Source organism: Phaseolus vulgaris, chromosome 3 (genome assembly GCF_000499845.2).
Source record: "Phaseolus vulgaris cultivar G19833 chromosome 3, P. vulgaris v2.0, whole genome shotgun sequence".
Classification (NCBI taxonomy): domain Eukaryota; kingdom Viridiplantae; phylum Streptophyta; class Magnoliopsida; order Fabales; family Fabaceae; genus Phaseolus; species Phaseolus vulgaris.
The window spans coordinates 13,748,191-13,771,809 of NC_023757.2; the positions used below are offsets into that span (position 1 = coordinate 13,748,191).

At 35.6% G+C, this 23,619-nt stretch overlaps 1 long non-coding RNA gene across 7 annotated transcripts; it reads left to right on the forward strand.

The window, feature by feature from the left end:
• The first annotated feature begins 18,718 nt into the window (after positions 1-18,718).
• On the forward strand, positions 18,719-23,452 carry LOC137806748 (uncharacterized). Of its 7 annotated transcripts, XR_011080402.1 has the most exons (6): positions 18,738-19,011; positions 19,904-19,999; positions 21,842-21,903; positions 22,198-22,258; positions 22,366-22,423; positions 23,026-23,452. It is a non-coding gene; the product is annotated as an uncharacterized lncRNA (long non-coding RNA). The 7 variants fall into 7 exon arrangements; XR_011080399.1 differs by having other exon boundaries at positions 18,734-19,011; positions 19,904-21,903; XR_011080401.1 differs by having other exon boundaries at positions 18,719-19,011; positions 21,842-22,423.
• The last annotated feature ends 167 nt before the right edge of the window (positions 23,453-23,619 follow it).

The window sequence follows — 23,619 nt, forward strand, 5'->3', positions numbered from 1 at the left end:
CCCTAGAAATTACAATGGCTTAGTGTCAAAAGTGAAATCATGGTTAACAAACAAGTTCTCACAAACTTTTTAATAGTAAAGTATAAAGATGAGGTTTTATGTGATGTTTTGCCCATGGAAGCAACTCATGTTCTTTTAGGAAGGCCTTGACAATTTGATATACATGTTTTACATGATGGCCTAACCAACACAATGTCTTTTTCCTTCCAAGGGCGCAAGGTTACCTTAAAATCGTTCTCTCCCCAAGAGGTTCACGAGGACCAAATCAAAATGAAAAATAAAAGAGAAAATGTGAAAGCAAATGAAGGAAATGATAAACCGAGTCACAATACCTTATCAAATAAATCAATTATGTTGACTCGTGCTATGCCTCAACTTACGCCTCCAAGGTGTACTTCTTCTTTGTCTTTTTCATTATCCAAGGTTCCTACTTCCACACCATCTTGGTTAAAGAATGTTAAGGATGATTTTTACATACATCCTAATGGTTTCCACCTTTTGAGAGGAATTTTTCCAAAGAATCTCATCATTCTCAAACAATCTTTTCCAACATGGTCTGTTTATAGGACCTCTTTTTCTGAACTCCCAACACTTAAACATGCTAAGTCAAGTTTGCCTTTCTTTTCTTCCACAGTCTTATTTGATAGAAAATTGACTTTGTTATATGCAAGAGTGCTAAATTCGTGGTCGAATTCTCTCCAACTTGGGGGGCATGATACGACCCAAATCCATAAAAAGATGACCATGAATGCCAACCTTAAAGGGTCATCTCAACAAGCAAAAGGAGATGCCATCAATAGGAGGAATGGTCAAGGACCACAACACTTGAAGTTCTTCCTATTAGTGTTCTTAAAATTGAAGCCCAAGCCAAGGAAAAGCCCAAGCCCAAACTGAGGCCCAAGCCCAACACATGATTTCATCATCCATCATGCCTCAGAAGATTAATAAGAGCAAGGGCACAAGCATTATTAGATGAGCTTCAATTGATGTATCTTTTTGTAATTTCTTTAGAGTAGTTTTTAAATAGAACATAAAGGGAGGTGTGGATAGGAGTTTAGGACTTGTGAAAAGAAGTAGCAAAGTCACACCTTCCATGTGATTCATTTAGGCACCAATTTCAAAGGCATTCCATTTGAATTTCCCACCCATTTTTCCTTTTGAAATCTGGCCCTCTAAATGCTATAAATAGAGGTGCTTGATTCATGTAACACAGCATTGAAATTTAAGTAAAGTTACTACTCAAATTGAGTGAGAATTTGTAAGACTTGTTCACCTTTCTGAGTCTTATCTTATGAGTCTTTGGGAGCTCTCAAGTGGCGACATCCTTCACTCATATTGGAGTTTATTCACCTTTCAAATGGTGTGTACCTCTTGTTGATCAAGAGTGATCAAGTGCTTTGAAGAATTCAATTTGTGCTTTGAAGAATATGCTTTGTGCTCTATGCAAGGTTGTGTTGCTACTGTGTTTTGGGAGGGATCTGGGTAGTTTTATATATAATCCACTCCTTTGTTGAATCTAAAGCTGATGTGTTTTAAAATCCTTTTTAAAAAAAAGTGTTTTTCAAACTAACTGAAAAACAACATGTTGTTTTGTCGAATCAATTGTTTTGTTTTACTCTTAGGAGTTTTTGAAAAGGTTGAAAAATGTTTAAGTTTGGTTGACTTAACTGCCAAACCAAACATGTTTTGTTCTTTGTTCTTGTTTTCAATCATTAGAATAGTTTTAATTCTTGAATCTAATCAGTTGGTTTGTGTTATATGTGAATTCAATCGGTTCATTCTCTTTGTTTGTTGTTTTTAATCAATTAAATTGTCCTTGTTCTTGTGTTCATGTTTCCGCACCATGTTTAGCATTCATTCATCACCTATACCTGTGTTTTTTCTTTGATCTTTGGAAATGAACCTTCACATCTACTTAACACTTGTTAAGTTAATGTCCAGTTATTTCTCACCTTAATTGCTTAAGAATCTTGATCCTAATTCTAAAAGTGTCACCTAATAAACAATTCTAAAATCAACTCACATCACGTGATCATCATCTCCATCTCCATAAGCTTATTTTATCTTCCTCTTTTCCTTTACCATATTTTGCTAATAAAAAATCATAACCCAAAGCGAAACTCCTAAAATATGTGTCAATCTAAAATTAGCTCACATCACTTGTTGTCATGCATTATGTGCAATGAAATTTGTGAATATGGATGTAGTTAACTTTATTTCATTTTGGTTCAAGAAGGCAACATATGTAGAGGTGTACAACTCAATTATCTACCTAGTGAACGGTGAACAAGTGTGGGAGAAAACAGAAATGCCAAATGTTCTGCCACCTCCAACAAAGAAGATGTTTGAAAGGTTAAAAAATAAGAGAAGGTTGGAAGCATGGGAGGTAATGAAGAATAAGACCCAATTAGTGTACCGTAAGAGGGATCCACTAGGAAGTACTGCAGGGCAGGAAGGAGTTTCTTTAAGTTCCATAGCCTCGGGCGTTGCCCGGCCTCGGGCGTCGCTCTGACTCAGTATAACAAAGACGCTCGGGGAGTTTGGCAGACCAGGGAGGTGTCCCCTCTTACTACCCACGGGTGGGGATAACCGTGGAGGAGGCAGCACAATAGGAGGTGGCACGGTAGGGGCGTGGAGGCCTCGGGCCTCGGCATCCCAGACAGTAATAATAGATAAAGAAAGGTGATTTTCAAGCCACATCCCCAATACCAGAAGGGAGAGACCCAACTCACGAGGGATCTGTGCATAAGGTGTAGGGACGCGACAGTACGCATCGCCGCTGGAAAGCCACTAGGACAGAAGGTGATCTGCATACATGGCACGTGAGGAAGGCAGGGAACTCCCAGGGCGGATGACTCAGAGAATGGACGCATGAGTTGGAACCCATGCAGTCACCCCCGCGCAAGTTGCACTTCGACAGGGCAATCTTACACACTGAGAAGGCCCTAAGACTGGGGCAATGTTGCTAAGAAGCACCCACAAAATGCGCAAGTCTCAGGCTGACACGTGGACAAAAACACCGGGAAGGTATATAAGGTTTTACGATAAACAGAATAAGGTAAATCTTACACATTCTAAGACATTTGAGCAGAAGTGAGCATTTTCATTTACGATTCAGTTACGCATTTCTCTGAACATTGACATGCGACGAGAAGTGTTTGGTGTTTCCTGTCCAATAGCTGACTTGATCGTCAGAGTGCAAACGACCGCGAGGGCGCCATTTGTCTCTCTGTTTCAGGTGTTCACAATGGAGGAAGGAGAATGATTGGAGCATAAGCAAAGGGGTTCTTTGATGGAAGAGGGCCAAGCATCACTTCAAAGGAGAGCCAAACACAAAGACATATTGGGCCAACTACAAGGGCAATGGCTAAGAGGCTTGATAAGGATTGGGACACTGCCACTGATGGTAGAGAAACTTACCTCTACATGTTCCAAGAGGTCCAAAATCAAGCGTAACATAGTCTTTAAATTTTTGTCAAAGTAGTATAGGAATTTTTCTTTTGTAAATTTATTTAAATTATAATTAGGATGAATTTTGGCTCCTAAAAAACCAACCTAAGTTAGATTAAGGTTTCTAGAACCTCTTAATCTAACTAAGGCCGATCATGTTTGGCCTAGAGGCATCACAATAGTCACTTTTGGTTCATGCTTGCCATGTGAACTTCGTAGGCGTCACATTTGCATTTCATTTGGCTAGCATTCCATTGCCATTGACTCTTCATTTTCGGTCCTCCAAGCCTATATAAGGAGGAGCCTACCTCATGTATTCACAAGATTATTTTGAGTAATGAAATGCTGCCAAATTGTGCCATTCTTACACCTTGCCTAACTCTCTTAGGATTTAGGCCTTTAATCTTCCAAACCGTCACCTCCAAAGAGAGTAGGCCTCACCTCTCTCACTTTCATACTTCTCATGCACCTCCAAGGCTACCATTACTCCTAGGAGAGCCTTGACCACCAACAATCCATGGATGCTTCCGCTAATTCCAGATCAAAAACGCAAAGATGAAGACCTCAAGCTATCATTTGGTATCTAGAGCTATGGTCTTCAAGAGATAAGTGTCTCTTTTCTTTTTTATGTTTGAGTTCTTCTTATTTTCGTGTTGTTCATCACTTGTTCTTGTTGTCTTGCTGTTTTTACATTTTTAATTTGATTTAGATGTTGTTCTAAGCATTGCAATTGGTACAAATTGTTCAAATTGTTCTTAAGCTTCTTATTTTCATTTTTTGTGTAGGAATCTATGTTGAATTGAGTTGCTGTTTTGTTTTAGGTTTATTTGAGTTCTTATTGCAATTTTATTCGGTTCATATGTTGTATTTTGTGTTCTTTTATTTTCTGAATCTATATGTTTGGTCTAGTCATGTAATTCCAAGAATGTCAACAAATCTTAGTAGTACTTTTCTTGATTCATTTGTTTCTTGTTTTGATTTGAGTTCTATTTGAAATCTGATTTGATTTGATCCTTTGGTGCATTTTTCCTTGTAGTTTGAGTTCAGATTTGTATGTTAAATCCATACAAATTCATATAACATTCACTCCATTGTGTTTTTGAAGTTTCTCATTCTGTTTTTAATTCCAGAATTAGGATTCTTCTGTTTTTACAAATTCTGTACTGGCTATTTTGTGTTATGAAATTTAAATACGTTAAAAGAAAATTTTGAGATTCTGGATTTTAGTGGTTTTATGTGTTAGAAAAAGAAGAAAATAGAATTAGTTGATGATCCTGCCGGTTGACTTAGCGCAAGAGCATTGCCTCGTCACGATCTTCCTCACCAGCTTGACACCACGTGCCCTCCAAGTCCACTCCACAGATAGCCTCTCTGAGAACCTGAAAAACACACAGTGGCGCCTCTGCGGCCGGTGGCGCTTCGACGCTCAAGTCAGTGACAAGAACACCCAAAAACTAAGAGAGAATATGCTATGTAGGACCGTACTGTAGGCACACAACCCTAGCAGTATCAGCCGTAATGAAAAACGTACCTCTGCAGATTCTATTAAGGTTACCTTTATAGCTAGGTTTCTTCTCTCTCCAGGCCGTTATGCTTTTGGACGCGTGGCTCGCGTCCAGCCATGCACGTGTCGCCATCTGGGCTGGGGCAGCAGGTAGCGCCCAGCCCTACACGTGTCATCATCTGAACTGGGGCAACTCAAACGTCATTCTTTGTGTAGTAACCAGCCGCACAGCTAAGTCCTCAACTCAAGGAGCAACCCAGCACGTAATGCGCTGTGAAACACCACCCGACAAGGCGAGTATCGGATGCAACAAAGTGCATCATCTCTGTGATATCGCTCATCGCGAATGGCACCCTCCTTACTACTACGCCATGCATGTTCTAGCTGGGGAAACCTTGCCACCAACAAATGTCCACTCTGGGAATCCTGTCGTTGATGAGCAAGGCGTTCCCCCCAACCCACTCGACCTTCATGCCCCATGCTGGTGCCACAATCGTCTTACTGAACTTACACGCTTGAAATTACCCTTCTGAGCCTTCGACAGCCTTAACTAAGTTCACTGGGAGACCCGGCGACGTGCTCCTCGTGGCGGTGTGTAAACCACCCAATCTCCTAGCATTCTCATACGGCGACTGCGACGCAACTCTGGTGATTGCCGGTTACGCACACTAGAGATCGGAGAACGCCAATCCACCGATCGACGACTATGCCTACTTCCGAGCCATTCATCTTTTCTAGCCTATGCGTTCCATTGAGCACGCCCCACTCGAGCACGTGCAAGACATGTCATCACGCCTGATGACCTGGTCGGTACAGTTGAAAAGACAAAATAGAAAAAAAATGATAAATCATACAAAAAAAATATGCATTCTGGCGCTAAAATTGACGGTAGTTGGACAGGAATTTTGAAAAATTTATCACAATTATTTGGTGCATGTTTTTGGTGTGATTCAAGCGCCAAAAGTTTGCTCAGACATTGAATCGTTTATGTTTAAATTTTCAAAAGCAAATTCAAAATAGCCAGCTCAACATAAATATTTTAAGTCACGCTTTCTGAACCTTAATTTTCCAGTAGTGCTGTTTTGGTTTTTCAAATCAATTCTAGTGCCTTTCTTTAGGTTCCTTTTGTGTGCCAACCTTTGTTGAGTGCCTATTTTCAAATCAATTCTAGTGCCAACCTTTAGGTTCCTTTGTTGTGTGCAAATCAATTCTGAACCTTATTTTTTTACTTAGAAAAAGAATTGTGTGAAGTTTTTGAGGGATGGTTTTTGGCTAAGGCAAGACTTGGTACTTAAGAAGTCCTAGTGACTCACTTTTCTTACTTGGAAAGCTACCTTACCTAACTTTCCTCTTCTTTCTTGAAGTAAAACACTTTTAAACACAAATCTCTTATAAAACAATTAGCAAAGGACTTTCAATCACTATCATATAGACAATTGGAGCATGAGGCCCAAATCAAGGAGTTGAGATTAGCTAAAGAAAAGGATGAGATTTCTCAAAAATAAAATAAAATACGTTCTCATGCATCTAGATCTAAAGATCATGATTCTCTTGGGGAGGAAAGCCTTAGGATAAATGAGTATTACCAACCACCCCCTAGGAGAAATAGAAGAGATGAAAGAGAACAAGAGAGCCCAAGAGAGGTTAGGGTAAACCTACTCCATTTCCATGGAAAAGAAAATGTAGAAGTATACTTAGATTGAGAAATGAAGGTAGAACAACTTTTTGCTTGCCATAGAGTGAGTGAAGAAAGAAAAGTGCCTCTAGCCACTCTTAGTTTCCAAGGGAACGCTGTGTATTGGTGGACATCTTTAGAAAGAGATAGGCGTCTTCATAGGGAGCCTCCCATAGAGTATTGGAATGACCTTAGGGGAGCCCTAAGGCGCCGCCATATACCCTCCTACTATAATAGGGAGTTGATGGACAAGCTCCAAAGACTCCAACAAAGAACAATGAGTGTAGAGGAGTATAGGCAAAAGATGGAGCTTTATATGATGAGAGTCTCCATTAGGGAGGATGAGACCACCACCATAGCTAGATTCTTAAGTGGGCTAAATCTTGAGATAAGAGATAGGGTTGAACTTCTACCTTATCAAGACTTGAATGATTTGGTTCAACTTTGTATCAAAGTTGAACAACAAAATTTAAGGAAAACTTCAAGTCAAAGGGTAGGTTCATATCCTAACTTCTATCCCAAGAGAGATTTTAAAAGGGAGGGTAGTACATCCAAAGAAAAACAAAAGAGACTACCAAACCCTTAGGCAAGGATACCTTCACTCCACCCATTCGCACTAGGGATGTCAAATGTTTTAAATGCTTTGGAAGATGACATGTGCAAGTACAATGTCCAAACCAAAGAACCTTGTTTTTAAAAGGAATATATGAATATACTAGTTGTGAAGACAAACCTAGTGAGAAAGAAGAAGAAGGGGGAGATGATGAGAGAGTGAATCCTTTATAGGGGGAATTATTTATGATTAGAAGAACCCTCAACAATCAACCTAGTGCAACCAATCAAACACAAAGAGAGAACATCTTTCACACAAGATGCAAAGTTTTATAAAACATATGTTCTCTCATTGTGGATAGTGGTTCATGTTGCAATTGTTGTAGCACTAGGATGGTTGAAAAGTTAAATCTACAAGTAGTTCCTCATCCTAAACCTTACAAATTACAATGGATCAATGAGAATGGGGAACTAAGTGTACATAAACAAGTGAAAGTCGAGTTTTCTATAGGTAACTACAAAGAAAATGTTTTATGTGATGTAGTTCCTATGGAAGCTTGCCACATCTTATTAGGTAGACCATGGAAATTTGACAAGAAAACCTTGCACAATGGTCTAACTAACGAGATTACCTTCACCCACAAGCAAATTTTTTTTGTACTTAATCCTTTACCACACTCTCAAGTGGTAAAAGATCAAATACAAATGAAACATAAGAGGGATGAGGAGAAAAAAAAACAAAAATAGAAAAAGAGAAAATCCTTAGGGATAAGAAGGCGTGGGAGAAAAGTGTTCCTTCCCACAAGGTTATTCAACAAGACAAAACATTTGAAAACACCTTTGAAAATATGCTTCTTGTTGAACAACCTAGCCTTATCTTTTGTAAAGGAACACTTACATGCACTGCCACAAACCTTGAAACTATGATTCTACCTCCTCAATTTGAAAATCTTTTAAGTGAATTTGATGATATATTCTCTAAAGAGGGACCCGTAGGACTTCCTCCTTTTAGAGGTATAAAACATCAATTGACTTGATTCCGGGAGCAAGCCTACCAAATAGGCAAGCATATCGAACTAATCCTGAGGAAACAAAGGAGATAGAGTCTCAAGTTCAAGATTTGTTGGAGAAGGGTTGGGTTCAAAAGAGTCTAAGCCCTTGTGTTGTACCTGTCTTGTTGGTGCCCAAAAAGGATGGAAAATGGAGAATGTGTTGTGATTTTAGAGCAATCAACAACATCACCATCTAGTATAGGCATCCAATCCCAAGGCTTGGTGATATGCTTGATGAACTACATGGGTCAATCATATTTTCCAAAATTGATCTTAAAAATGGATATCACCAAATTAGAATCAAGGAGGGTGATGAGTGGAAAACCTCTTTTAAAACCAAGTTTGGACTATATGAATGGTTGGTAATGCCTTTTGGTCTCACTAACGCACCTAGTACATTCATGAGGCTAATGAATCATGTCTTGAGAGATTGTATAGGTAAATATGTAGTAGTTTATTTTGATGATATCTTAGTTTATAGTAAAAACCTAGAAGACCACCTAAGCCACCTTAGGGAAGTTTTTCTAGTACTTAGGAATAATAGTTTGTTTGCAAATAGTGATAAGTGTACTTTTTGTGTAAATAGCATAGTTTTTCTAGGTTTTGTAGTAAACAAAAAGGGGGTACATGTTGACCCCGAAAAAATCAAAGCCATCCAAGAGTGGCCAACTCCACAAAATGTAAGTGATGTTAGAAGTTTTCATGGTTTAGCTAGCTTCTACAGACGCTTTGTGCCAAATTTTTCAAGTCTAGTTTCACCTCTTAATGAGCTTGTAAAGAAAGATACTACATTTTGTTGGAATGAAAAGCATGAACAAGCCTTTCAAAGGCTAAAGGCTCAACTTACCAATGCACCCATTCTAGCTTTATCAAACTTTGCTAAAACTTTTGAGTTAGAATGTGATGCATCGGGGGTTGGCATAGGTGCGGTTTTGTTACAAGGAGGGCATCCAATTGCTTAGTTTAGTAAAAAACTTCATGGAGCCACCCTTAACTACCCCACCTATGACAAAGAGCTCTATGCACTTGTGAGGGCCTTAAAGACTTGGGAGCACTATCTTGTTTCAAAAGAATTTGTTATTCATAGTGACCATGAGTCTTTAAGATATTTAAAAGGCCAACACAAGCTTAATAAAAGGCATGCAAAGTGGATGGAATTTCTTGAACAATTTCCTTATGTCATCAAATACAAGAAGGGAAGCACAAATATAGTGGTGGATGCTCTCTCAAGGAGACATGTGCTCTTTTCAAAACTTGATGCTCAAATTCTTGGATTTGACAACATAAAAGAACTTTATCAAGAAGACCAAGACTTTGCATTTATCTTTGCTAAATGTGAACATAGAGCACAAGAAGGTTACTATGTGACCGAGGGGAATCTTTTTAAAGAAGGCAAACTTTGTATTCCCCAAGGTACACATAGAAAACTTCTTGTAAAAGAATCACATGAGGGGGGTCTCATGGGCCATTTTGGAGTTGACAAAACTCTTGATCTTTTAAAAGGAAAATTTTATTGGCCACACATGAGAAGAGATGTCCAAAGACATTGTTCTAGATGCATTTCATGTTTAAAAGAAAAATCTAAAACAATGCCTCATGGACTATATACCCCTCTACCAATTGCAAATGCTCCTTGGGAAGATATTAGCATGGATTTTATCTTAGGACTACAAGAGTTCATGACTCCATCTTTGTGGTAGTGGATCGCTTTAGTAAAATGGCACATTTTATTCCTTGCCATAAAGTGGATGATGCTCAAAATATTTCTAGACTCTTCTTTAGAGAAGTGGTGAGACTTCATGGTTTACAAAGAAGTATAGTATCCGATAGAGATCCGAAGTTTATAAGCCATTTTTGGAAAACCCTTTGGGGAAAACTTGTCACTAGACTACAATTTTCCACATCTTGTCATCCTCAAACGGATGGACAAACCGAAGTAGTCAATAGATCTCTTGGTACTATGCTTAGGGAAATTATGAAGGGTAACCACAAATCTTGGGATGAGTACCTTCCCCATATTGAATTTGCTTACAATAGAGTAGTTCACAAAACTACTAATGCTTCTCCTTTTAAAGTTGTATATGGATTTAACCCTCTTACTCCTTTGGATTTGTTACCCCTTCCTAATCCACAAGAATTTGTGCATAAGGAAGGAGTTATCAAAGCCGAATTTGTTAAGAAATTACATGAGAAGGTTAAAATACAAATACAACAACAAAATGAGAAGTATGCCAAATACAACAATAAGTGGAAGAGAGAAATAATTTTTGAGGAGGGAGACTTAGTTTGGCTTTATCTTAGGAAGGATAGATTTCTTACTAAGAGAAAGTCCAAACTTAGCCCCCGTGGTGATGGACCCTTCCAAATCCTCAAGAAAGTCAACAATAATGCTTACAAATTGGATTTACCTATTGAATATGGAGTACATGATACATTTAATGTAATTGACTTATCTCCTTTCGTAGGTATCAATGAAGAAGAGGACGATTTGGATTTGAGGACAAATCCTTTCCAAGGGGAGGGGATGATGGAAGAGGGCCAAACACCTCTTCAAAGGAGAGCCAAACACAAAGACATATTGGGCCAACTACAAGGGCAATGGCTAAGAGGCTTGATAAGGATTGGGACACTGCCACTGATGGTAGAGAAACTTACCTCTACATGTTCCAAGAGGTCCAAAATCAAGCGTAACATAGTCTTTAAATTTTTTGTCAAAGTAGTATAGGAATTTTTCTTTTGTAAAATTGTTTAAATTGTAATTAGGATGAATTTTGGCTCCTAAAAAACCAACCTAAGTTAGATTAAGGTTTCTAGAACCTCCTAATCTAACTAAGGCCGATCATGTTTGGCCTAGAGGCATCACAATAGTCACTTTTGGTTCACTCTTGCCATGTGAACTTCTTAGGCATCACATTTGCATTTCATTTGGCTAGCATTCCATTGCCATTGACTCTTCATTTTCGGTCCTCCAAGCCTATATAAGGAGGAGCCTACCTCATGTATTCACAAGATTATTTTGAGTAATGAAATGCTGCCAAATTGTGCCATTCTTACTCCTTGCCTAAACTCTCTTAGGATTTAGGCCTTTAATCTTCCAAACCGTCACCTCCAAAGAGAGTAGGCCTCACCTCTCTCACTTTCATACTTCTCATGCACCTCCAAGGCTACCATTACTCCTAGGAGAGCCTTGTCCACCAACAATCCATGGATGCTTATGCTAATTCCACATCAAAAACGCAAAGATGAAGACCTCAAGCTATCATTCTTGAAGCGCAGTTCGTAGAGACGCACAAAGGTGTTCAAATCAAACGATGGGAACAAGTCCAAACTGGATTAAAGAAAAAATGTGGTATTTATCACTTGGCCACTACAAAATTCCTGCACTGAAAAACCATCTCATTAAGCCTCATGTGAGGAAGGTCCATCTGAGGCAGCTCCAACCCAGCCCCCTCCACCATCTCCCACTACCTAACCATCAAATTCGCAACCACATCAACCATCTCACCCAACTCCAAGGACAAGATCAAGTGCAAAATTGGGTAGACCCGACACGAAGCTTAAGTTACAGTCTAAGAAAGGGCGCTTTTCGAAGCCATGACTGATTTCATATTACTGTGTATTTTGAAAAACAATTATTGTAGGCTCATGTTAATGTATTTTGGAATGACATTGCGTTCATGTTCATGTAGCCAATGTGTTTGGTATTTTTTAAGTACATTGATGTTATCAGGTGGAGAATACACTTCTTATTTACATGCACTGAATACTGTAGTATGATAATTAAGTTTGGTTCATTCCAGGTGGCTTTACTTTTTTTATTTGCTTCGTGGTTTCATTTTATATTATACAACACATTTGCTATCATTAAATTTCATTCTACATTTGACATGATACTGAAATCAAATTCTGATATTTGCTTCATTAATTAATTTTCTATTACAAAACATAGTTCATATGTTTAAAATTCATTTTCCATTACTTAATGCTCAAATACAAATTAAAATTTCAGAATAACCTCAATACACTGAACTAATACATATTACATTAACTCATTCAATCATAATCCCAAAAGAAACATATATGTCATGGGAAATTTAAGAAAATAGACAACATAACAATGTTGATTACAACAACAACAAACAACCTTAGTAACAACATCTTAATCCATTTTCTTGACACCTTAAGACGTTTTTTCAAACTACAAATATTGTTTCTTTGTCTAGCAATAATTCCATCTCTGTCATCCTCAGTGTCTTCAATGTACCATATGAAGAAATTAGATTCCATGCTTATGTCACTCCAACTTTGTATTGGACAAAACGTTAATCAAAACAATCAATACCAAATATGCATATTTTTTCATAAAACACAATTCAATGAATTGTTGAAAGTTATTATTGCTCTCAAAACCGCAAATTCACCACAATCGCAAATGGGAGCAACCAATGTGGTCTTGCTCCCACCACCATGGCTACAATTGTTAGAATTAATGACTTAAACAAGAGGGGGTGAATTGTTTTATCAAAGATTTTCGCAAATACTTGCTTCATAATGAATCCATAACAAACAACTCAGATAAGCACTTAAAGAAGGCAATCAAACAATCCAACAAAAACAGTTATTAGAATTTCAACCGGTTAAAGTCACTATTTAATTGGTTGTTTATAGTAGTGAAATATCAAACAATTAGAGAGTTTGAGGGAAAGAGAGATTTACACACAAAGATTATACTGGTTCACTCAATCCCTGAGCTACATCCAGCTCTCAGTCAAACCACTGAGTTCCACTAGCAATCAATCACAGATTACAAGCATAGACCACAAAGTGGTGACTTTGAATCCCACAAAGCCTACTCACCCTCTTTGCACACACAATGATAGAGATCAAATAAGAGAGGATTTTACTAATGGAAGAAGAGGTCAGTCACCCAAACATTTGAAGTTCTTCCTTCTAGTCTTCTAAAAAATTAAAGAAGAATTAAAATAAAGAGAGGACCAAGCCTAAAGCCAAAAGAAGACTACAAGCTTTCAAGAATGGGCTTCAATTAATATCTCTCTTTATAGTTTCTTTTGTATAAATTTGTAAATAATATAGAATAGTGTTTAGGTAGGTGCTAAGAGGGAAACCTAAAGATACCTCTTATGTAAAGCATCTTTAGATATTAGCTTTAGGAATAGTCTAGAAAGGTATCCCTTCATTCTCCACTTTAGGCGCTAGAAGTGGAAGAGTTGCAAGGCAACCTTGGATAGCTTCCTTTGTAAGCTTCTTGTAAACTCTTGACCGGTCCTTCTCCTATAAAAGGAGGGCTTGAGTCCTTCAAATACATATTTGATATCTTGAGTATAGAAATTCTCCCAAATTGGTGAGTGATTGAGAGACTTGTGTCTTCTCTTATTCTAGTCTTATCTTGAGTGCACTCTTGGAACCTCAACTGGCGGCATCTACACTCATCTTGAAGCTTTGTATCCTTCAAGTGACGTTCTCCTCTCCAAGGACTCCAACCACATAAGTTCTCTTCTCTTTTCCATCTTATTCATCCATTTCCATTCCCAAGTAAACTCTAAAAACATGTCTTAGGAATTTCTAGTCATTTTAATCGGTTCATTTGCTTCCTGTCTTGTTTTTGTTTGGTTCATTTGATTCCTAGTCACTTTTAATCGGTTCATTTGCATCTTATCTTGCTTTTGTTCGGTTCTTTGATTCCTAGATAGTTTTAATCGGTTCATTTTCTTTCTTACTTGTTTTAATCGGTTCCTTTGTCATAAAATGGGTTTCTACATGAGTTTGGCTTGGTTGCTTGTGATTTGGTGAGTTCTTGAATGTTAAGAACATTGATCCAATTCTAGAAAAGTGCCTAATCATATTCCAACTCAAGTTGAATCCATAACATGTTCCTAGAATATCTCTATCATGTTATTGGAATCATATCACACAACACCTCAAGACAAAACACCCTCTAACTTTACAGGATTTCAAATACAAATAGTATGTAAAAGATGTACAATTACAAGTTACTAATCAGGATAGAAAGCACCTGGATTTACAGAACCAGAGATCCTATGATCAACACTTGTTACCACACAACAAAGCTTGAAAGAAATCTTGCTCTTTAAAATTCTTTCTCAAAATCAAATCTCTTTCTCAAATCTGAATCAATACTTGTTGTATTTCTCGTGTCTTTTGATTTGAAAACGAAGCTATATTTATAGAATTTGAAAAGCTACTGTTTAAGGCAGATTTGAACAACTGAATTAGTTGAAAAAGGTTTTCAAAATACTGTTATGAAAACACACATTTAACCAGTTGAAACCACGATTTAACCAGTTGAATGAGTGAAACAGTTACACAATTGATTCAAAAAATAGTTTCACAACTTCCAGGCAGCTAAGTGACAAACAACCGATTATTTCGATAAATCAATTGGTTTTTTCCCTTTGCTTGGAAAAACACTTAGTTTCTTAAAAACAGATTTAATCAAGCTTTGTGTAGGCTTCAAGACCTGATCTTACAAAGATTCTAAACACCCTAATCTAAACCCAAACCTAGAAAGCAGCACAACTTTAGGCTTCATATGGATTTGATACATCAAAGCTCCCATCTTCAACAAAAATTAGACTGGTTCTACACTCTCATCCAATTACATGTGCATGATGATGCAGATGCAGACCTATAGTCGGACATTCATGCCCACTTAAGGAAACACAAAAAAAACATGAATCCAACGATGAATCCACAAAAGCAAACTCCTTCCTCCCAACAACGAATCCACAAAACCAAAGTCCACCACAAACGACCTTGGTATCCGTTGACAAACCACCCTCCAAAAATGTTAACGAAGAGGAGAAACCCTAACCCCCCAATGTTGGTCTTTACTAATCTCTGCCAAATTCCCCCCCACTTGCCACCTCACACAACACCCAATCCCATTTGTCTCTTAATTCACAGTCCACATCAATAATTCTCTCTATCACATAAGCAACATTTGATGGCATTGAGGAGCAGTTAACAAAAAGGACTATTAAAGAAAAAGAGAGAATAAGGTAAATCCCTTGTGTATATTGAACACATAGGGTTATGTTTATATAGGAAAAGAAACATATGGGCTAAGCCCATTACATAAATATGAGATATCTAACAATATCTATAATATCTCATAATATCAAATAATATCTAATTATATCTAATAATATCTAACAAGGACGAATTTAGATATTTAAAAAAAAAAAACAAAGGGACCAAATTGATTTTTTTAAAAACTACTGTACTAAATTGAATATTGACCATAAATGAGGGGACCAATAAGGTAATTATACCTTTTAAGGTACAATCCTTCAATTGAAGCATGTTAGGGTTTGGAATGGTTACAAATAAAGTCTTCTTTATTGTTAATTAAAAACTAGGGGTGGGTATGGATTGGATTTTCTAAAATCCAATCTAGATATAATCCAAATCCAAATAAATGGATTGGATTTAAAATCCATATCCACTTTAACTAGATCAAATATATTTGGATTTTAAAATCCATTTAAAGTGGATTGAATCTAGATTAAATCCACTTTGTTAATTATATTAAATCCACTTTGTCAATTACATTAAATCCATTTTGATATGGACAAAGACTAACTTGGCTCGAACTGGGCCTAAGCTGACTCAACCTGGACGCAGACCAACTCGGCTCTACATCGGCCCGACCCAGACGGCTCGACATCGGCCTGGGCCTGGACGACTCGACATCGGTCCGGGCCCGGACGACTCGACATCGGTCCGGGCCCGGACGACTCGACATCGGTCCGGGCCCGGACGACTCGACATCAGCTCGGGCCCGGACAACTCAACATCGGCCCCGACCCGGACGACTCAACATCGGCCCAGGCCAGAACGACTCTACATCGGCTCAGGCTCGAACGACTCGACAATGGCCTGGGCCCGAACAACTCGACATTGGCCCGGGCCCGCTCGGCTCGACATCAGCCCAGGCCCGCTCGGCTTGACATCAACCCGAGCCCGCTCGACTCGACATCGGCCCGGGCACAGTCGGCTTTGTTGAACCAAGTGGTGTTCAAGCTTTGAAAAATCCAAACCCTTTGAAGGATGTTGAAGTATTGGCTGTGCTTGTTGTTGCTGTGCTGTTTTAGTTAGGATCTGGGGTAGATTATGTATGTAATCCACCTCTTGATTGAATCCAAAGCATAGACATTCTCAATCTTTTTGAAAGAAAAATGTTTTTCAAACTAAGTTAAAAACAACCGATTGTTTTGTCGAAACAACCGATTGTTTATACTTAGATGTTTTTAGAAAAGATTGAAAACTGTTTCTCAAATGGTTGAGCTGTTAAAACCAAAACAACCGATTGATTTGAGGAAACAACCGATTGTTTGTTTTGGTACCATAACAGAAAAACTGTTTTAACTTTGACTGAGCTTTAAATGATTTAACTGCTTACACTCCAGTCTTTAAATGCTTTGACCAATCATTAAATGCAATTAAAGAGTTTGTTAAGATTTGATAACAAACAACATCTTTGAATAAATTCAGAAAAACATATTTGAGTAATAAGTTTTTGAATACAGATTTTGAGTTTTTCAAAGAGTTGAGATTGCTTAGAGTTTGTGATTGATCAAAGTGTGTGGAATAGGATTCTGCTTGTATTGATTTCAGATTATCTTCTGTAACAAGTGTAATCCTTGTACTCTACATCGGCCTTGGCCTACACGACTCAACATCGGCCCGAGCTCGAATGACTAGATATCAGCCCAGGCACGCTCGGTTCGACATCGACTCGGGCCCGCTTGGCTCGACATCAGTCCGGGTCCGCTCGGCTCGACATCGGCCCAAGCCTGCTAGGCTCAACATCGGTGTGGGTCCGCTCATCTCGACATCGGTTCGGGCCCGCTCGTCTCTACATTGGCCCGAAATGACTTGGCTCGACTTTGGTCCGAAATGACTTGGCTCGACTTTGGTCCATACCGACTCAATTCGACTTGGGCCCGAACGACTCAACTCGACGTGAACTTGGGTCGACTTTGCTCAAACTGGGCCTAAATTGTCTTGGCTCAACTTGGATCGGACCAAGTCAAAATCCAACCCAAAATACAATTTGAATAATCCTAAAATGTATCCAATCCATATCTAATCCATATCCAATTAAATGGATTGGATTTAAAATCCAAAAATATGGATTTGGATTTGAGATAAATCCATTTAAATGGATCAAAACTAATATGAATTTGGATAATTATGAATTGGATTTTGTAATTTGGATTTTTTGCCCACCCTTATTAAAAACTAAAAACTAAGTAATGTTTTAATTTGAAACAAAATTTAATATAAAGAAAATTTAAAACTTATGAATTACTTAACTTTTTATTTTTAAGAAAATTTTAAAAAAAGATTATTTGAATATGATGTAACATTATTAAGTTTTTGAAAATAATTTAATAGAAGATTAAATATCTGGATTTATATTTTAAATTTAGATATTAAAATATAGGAGTTAAGTATCTCACATTCAGAATTAGTTAAGAAAACTAACATATGGATAAAAAAAATTGTAAAATTATTATTTTAATGTTATTTAAAAACAAATAAAAATATTATTGCAATAATGTTTTTATTGAAAATGACTATTTTTAGGAAAAATAATCGATTCAATGTCACAAGTATTAATATATTCTATTTTTAAGTATTAACATGTTTTATTTTTAGTAAAAAATTAACCATGAATTAATCATGAAATTATCTCAATTATGCTCATATACATTATAAATTCATAGTTTTGAATGTGTACAGAAGATTAGTTGCATATTAACTTTAAATTTCTCTTTAATAAAGATACATGTTAATTACTAAAGATCAAATATTTGCTCAATTATCTTAATATGAATTAAAAAAATAGGAAAATTAAAAAAAAATATACTAAAAATATTTTTTTATTGTACTAAAAATAATCTTTTTCATTCAACCGACTATTTATCTTTTTCTATATATAATTTTACTCATAATTTATTGATATGGTATTTTCTCCATATCTTGCACAAAACAAACAGTACAAGAAAATGATTGAATGGTAACTAATTTAGAAACTAAAAAAATATAGTTTTTATAGTAACTAATTTATATATCATTTTATAAACTAAAAATTATTGGTTACTAAAATGGTATTTATTATAAATAAAAATTATAATATAATTAAATACTATATTTTTGGTAGCTAATTATAAAAATAAAAAAAAAAAGTTACTAGAGACCAGTTTTTTAGTCTCTTGTTAAAAATGTAATTAGAAACCATTTTTTTAGTCACTTTTAATCCATTTTAAAAAGTAATTTTTGGTCTTTAAAAATAATAAAATTAGAAACTAATTTTGTAGGTTCTAATCATCATATAATTAGATACTTAAATTTTCAATAGTTATTATTTAAATTTAGATACCAATTTTGATTTTAGATACTAATTTTAAAGTAATTAAAAATTTTAATCACTTTGTTATCTCTTTCTTCTCACTTTAACTTTTTCTACTCTCTGTCTCAGGGCAACACTGGTCATTTCTCACTCACGGGCAACGCCACTGCTCATCTCTCACTCACAACGACAACCCTCTAATTCACGACGACAACGCTCTCATTCACGACGACAACCTTCTCATTCACGACGGCAACGCTCTGACTCACGACAACGTTGTTAATCCCTCACTCAGACAACGCTGCTCATATCTCACTCATGGCAACACAACACACTTTGCGCTGCTCCGAAGGAGGCCAACCTCTTCAAGTTTATCATCGTAAGTTTCTATTCGTGCTTTATTCTCCTCCTTTGCCCTTTAATTTTGTGTTTTCTCATGGAAGTTCCGCACAACTTTACTCACTATGTATCTTCCCCGTCTTAAAACCCTAGATTTTGTTCTCATTATTCCCTCATTTACAATCTTTAGGAATCTACAAGAACTTTGAACCTTTTCCAAGGTGTTTGAATAAAGCTGTGATTTCTAGCATTTCCTTTTGAGGAGAATTTGAAGGTCATTCTGGAAGAAGAAGTTGCAGTCTTGCAAATTTCCTAGGGTGATTGCATAATGGAACTAGTAAATAAGGCTCACGCTGCTGGGTTCAAAGGTCTTCCTCAAATGAGTTTTTTGTTCATTTGTTAATAGTATTAGGTTACTAACTATATGCGAATCCTAAGAGACAATGATGTCCTAATTTTGGTTTTCTTTTTATTTGCTCTACAAATTAATTAGTTTGTTCTTGTGTTTTCTGATGCCTAGCTCGATTTAGACTTAACCCATTTTATTTTCAAATTAAAGATAATTAAACTAGAAGTTCGTTTGAAGTCGATGAACCCCTCAGCCTGCTATAACTTGTACCATTGCTGAGTTTATATTTCATGATTCTCCTTCCTTATTTATGCTTAGATAAACTTTCCACAAGTACTTACAGATTTAGCTTCTTCAAAGAGTTGGTATTAACTTATATATAAATCAATTTTAGCATATGAAAAAACATATTTCATTTTGTTGTTTATGTCCGTGTTTATGAAGAAATTTATATTGCTAGTGGATAGGTTGATTGACTTAAGTGATATGCAATCCCTTTTGTGAGGCATGTTGAAAGCCAATTGTAGGTTATCGTCTATCATTGGAATCTAACATGTTACTCGTATTTTTAATCCTATTACAGGTCGGGAACATTGAAGGTGCGAAACAAGCGATTGAAGCAGGTGCGGATGGGATAATTGTACAAGGACTTGAAGTTGGTGGTCATGTATTGGGTCAGGTGTGCATCCTTGTCATAATTTTGATATAGTATATGTAGTAGTGGTTGTAGGTGTTGAATAACTACACATTACATTGTTTTTCCTCGAGACACTTTTCCACAAAACCTTTACAATCTATATAGCCTATTTATTCTCAGGCTCACTTATACTAAAGATTTTTGGGTCATCTTACTTGTGTTTTCTATTCAATAAAAATTTGGAAAGGTATTAATTTGAGGAAGTGATGAATTAAAAAGAAAATTTTCATCATCAATGCTTTTCTATTAGAAATAATGAGTGTGCAAACAGTTCAGGTTTAAACAAATTTGGAGCGTTGGAATTTTGCACAGTAGTAAAGGGAAGAAAAACAATCATTCTGTGTGGCAAAAGGTTCAGAAAAATAGTTTTGATGGATGTGGCAGTGATTTGAAGAAAGTAAACACTACTTTGTCACAACTAAGCTTTGATTCCATTTAAATAATACTAGACACATTGGGAAGAATGCATAAATCATGAACAGATACATATAAAATGACTCATTAATTAAATAATATTAAATCTTTTCAATAACTCACTTCTTATTATTATATTTTTCCATTTCTAATAAACAGAAGTAAGTAGTTGGTGACACTAAGCATAAGGTTATAAATATGTATAAAATATGAAAAATTTTAGTCGACGAACTTTATAAATTTGTTTTAAAATTAGTGAACTTAAATATATAAATAAATATAAAATATTAATGAACTTAAATCTATAAATAAATATAAAATATTAAAGAGGAAGTGGGTAAAAAAAATAATATTTTATAATATATTATATTATTTAGAGATCAATATAGTGACCATGTTTTTGGTATTTATATATTTGGTCACTAAATGAGTTTCTATATATTTTGGTCACTAAATTGGTTTTCATGAAATTGGTTGTTAATTTAGTTTCTATATAATTGGTCACTAAATTAGTTTCTATATATTTGGTCACTAAATTGATTTTTATTTAATGGTAACTAAATTGGTTTCTAAATTAGAATCTAAATTGGTATCTAAAATTAGCGACCATGATTTTAGTCACTTAAGACTATTAGTTTCTAAATTAGTCTCTAATTAAGTTAGTGACTAATTTTATCATTTTAGAAACCAAAAGTTTAGTTTCTAAAAACATTTTTTCTTGTAGTGAAATATAAAAAAATTAGTACTCTAAAGTATTTTTAAGATATTCCTTCTAATTTTATTATTCTATATAAAAGTATAAAATAGTATTATATAATATTTCTCTAAAATAAAATAAATTGAAGTAAGAAACTGTAACTTTTGTTAAATTTACAAGTTGGTGTATATTTGACAACTATTTTGTCTTATGTGGGGAAAGTTATCCAAATTTTGTTAAATTTATACTATATACAAATGAGGAGAGCATAGAGGAAAATTTTTCACACGTGTCATTCACAAAATTTTTCTCCAAAAATATTTCAAAAACAAATTTTACAAAATAAGGAAACAACCAGGTGTCAACAATGTAACAAAGGTGTGTGGTTGCCTATTGAAGCGTGTCCACCATTCTTCTGCATTGTTCTCGAAAGTTTTTTTTTTTTTCATTTTGCAATCAAAACCAAAACACACAATCACTATTTTCTCACGTGCAAGTGGACATATTTCATTTTTTAGCCAAAAAAGGGACTGTCGAAGCATCTCTAACTTAGAAAAAAAAAAGAGCAATTAGTTAAAGAAGGAAAGTGTTTTGAAATTTGAAATTTTGTATTTTGAATTTGAAATCTGACGAAGGTTGGAGCCATTTTTACACTATTTATATGTACAAAAGGCTCTTCTTGTGGGATTGTGGAAGTATGTTTTTGCATGCAGTGTTTGTCCAAGCAAATGTTGAATCCACACGATGTTTATCCAAGCACCATTCCATATATCAGGTAAGACCAATCTATACTTTATACAAATGGAAAAAAAACATAAAGGGAAGTTTTTCACACATATCATTCACAAAAATTTTCTCCAAAAATATTTCAAAAACAATTTTTACCAAAACAAAAAAATGGACAAGTGTCACCAATATAACAAAGGTGTGTGGCTGCCTGTATTGAAGTCACGTGTTCACCATTCTTCAACATTGTTCTCAAAAGTTTTGTTTTATTCATTTTGCAATCAAAACCAAAACACACAATCATTATTTTCTCATAGGAAAGTGTGCAAATTTCATTTTTTAGCCAAAAATGAAGTGCTGAAACATCTGCAGCATAGGACAGAAAGAACAGTCTATTAAATAAGGTAAGTGTTTTGAAAATTGAAATATGATTAAGTTTGGAACCATTTTTACACTTATCTGTGCATAAGGCTCTTCTTGTGGAATTGTGGAAATATGTTTTTGCATGCAGTGTTTGTCCAAGTAGATGTTGAATCCACGCGGTGTCTACCCAACCACCCTTCTATTAGGTAAGACCAATATTAACATATGACTACTCAGAGTATTGAATTCATTTGTATATAGTATAGATTTCTGATAATAATGCACTTTGTTATATTGCTTTTGTGCAACAAGTTTCCATGAACTGCAACAAGATTGAAAAGCGTGGAATAAAATTTGTTTCAATGTCTCAAGACACTAGAGTGAAATGAAAATTGTTTTGTTTTTTTCTATTTGAATTAGAATTATAACTTCTATATTTTGATTTCTTGGTTGCCTTTGTGCTTCACAAATATTGTATAAGTGTACAATGCAAAATCTTTATACGAGGCGGGACAAAAAAAATCAACTAAAAAGAGAACAATTTTTTTTTCTTTGAGGCACATAACAACGAATCAAATAAGGACATTCGAGTTATTTCCTTTCATGAAAATATTTTTTTATAATTTTTTTTTCTACTGCATTGTTTAGGTTTCTGTCTCACTTTGTTGCCAGGACATTTTCTACTTCTCTTACATTTATTTATTTATATTTATGTTTCGTTTAACTTCATTTTATTATTATTATGCTTGGTTTATTTATTCACACTTGCTTTATGTTTATTTTTTTATTGTTTTCGAACGGGGTTGAGACTTGTAGAACTATTGAAACTCCTCTTCGGTTTCCATGGTTGGTCAGATAACACTTCACTTCTCCAAGCAAGCTTCCTTACTCTCCTCTACTCACTCTACTCTCGGTCTTCACGTAGTCCCGACTCAGATGGTACCTGCAGAAGACACTCCGATACTCAAGTCAAATTTAGTATTCGACACTTGGTATTCTGAGTACTTTGTAATGACGTACCTGATTCTTGGAATCTATGCTATTTATATTATTTTGGTGGGCGATTGAGCCAGATTAGAGAGTTGGGTCATGTTTAGGAATACATTATCTCTTAATTGTTGATTATCCTCACCAATTCTGCTTAAACGTAATTGGTTATATGGTATCTTCCAAACCGTGGTGTCGGTTGTATACACCTTACCAATACATTTATATTAACACTTACTTTATATTTATATATTTATATCTATTCTATTTTTACTTCAATATAATTCATACTATCCATTAATTAAAATTATAAAAAAATCGTATAATAAATTAATTAAAGTTAAATTTAACTAACTATCATTACTTATAGAAATAAATAATTAGTAAATTTTTATAAAATATTTTAAGTGTGAAA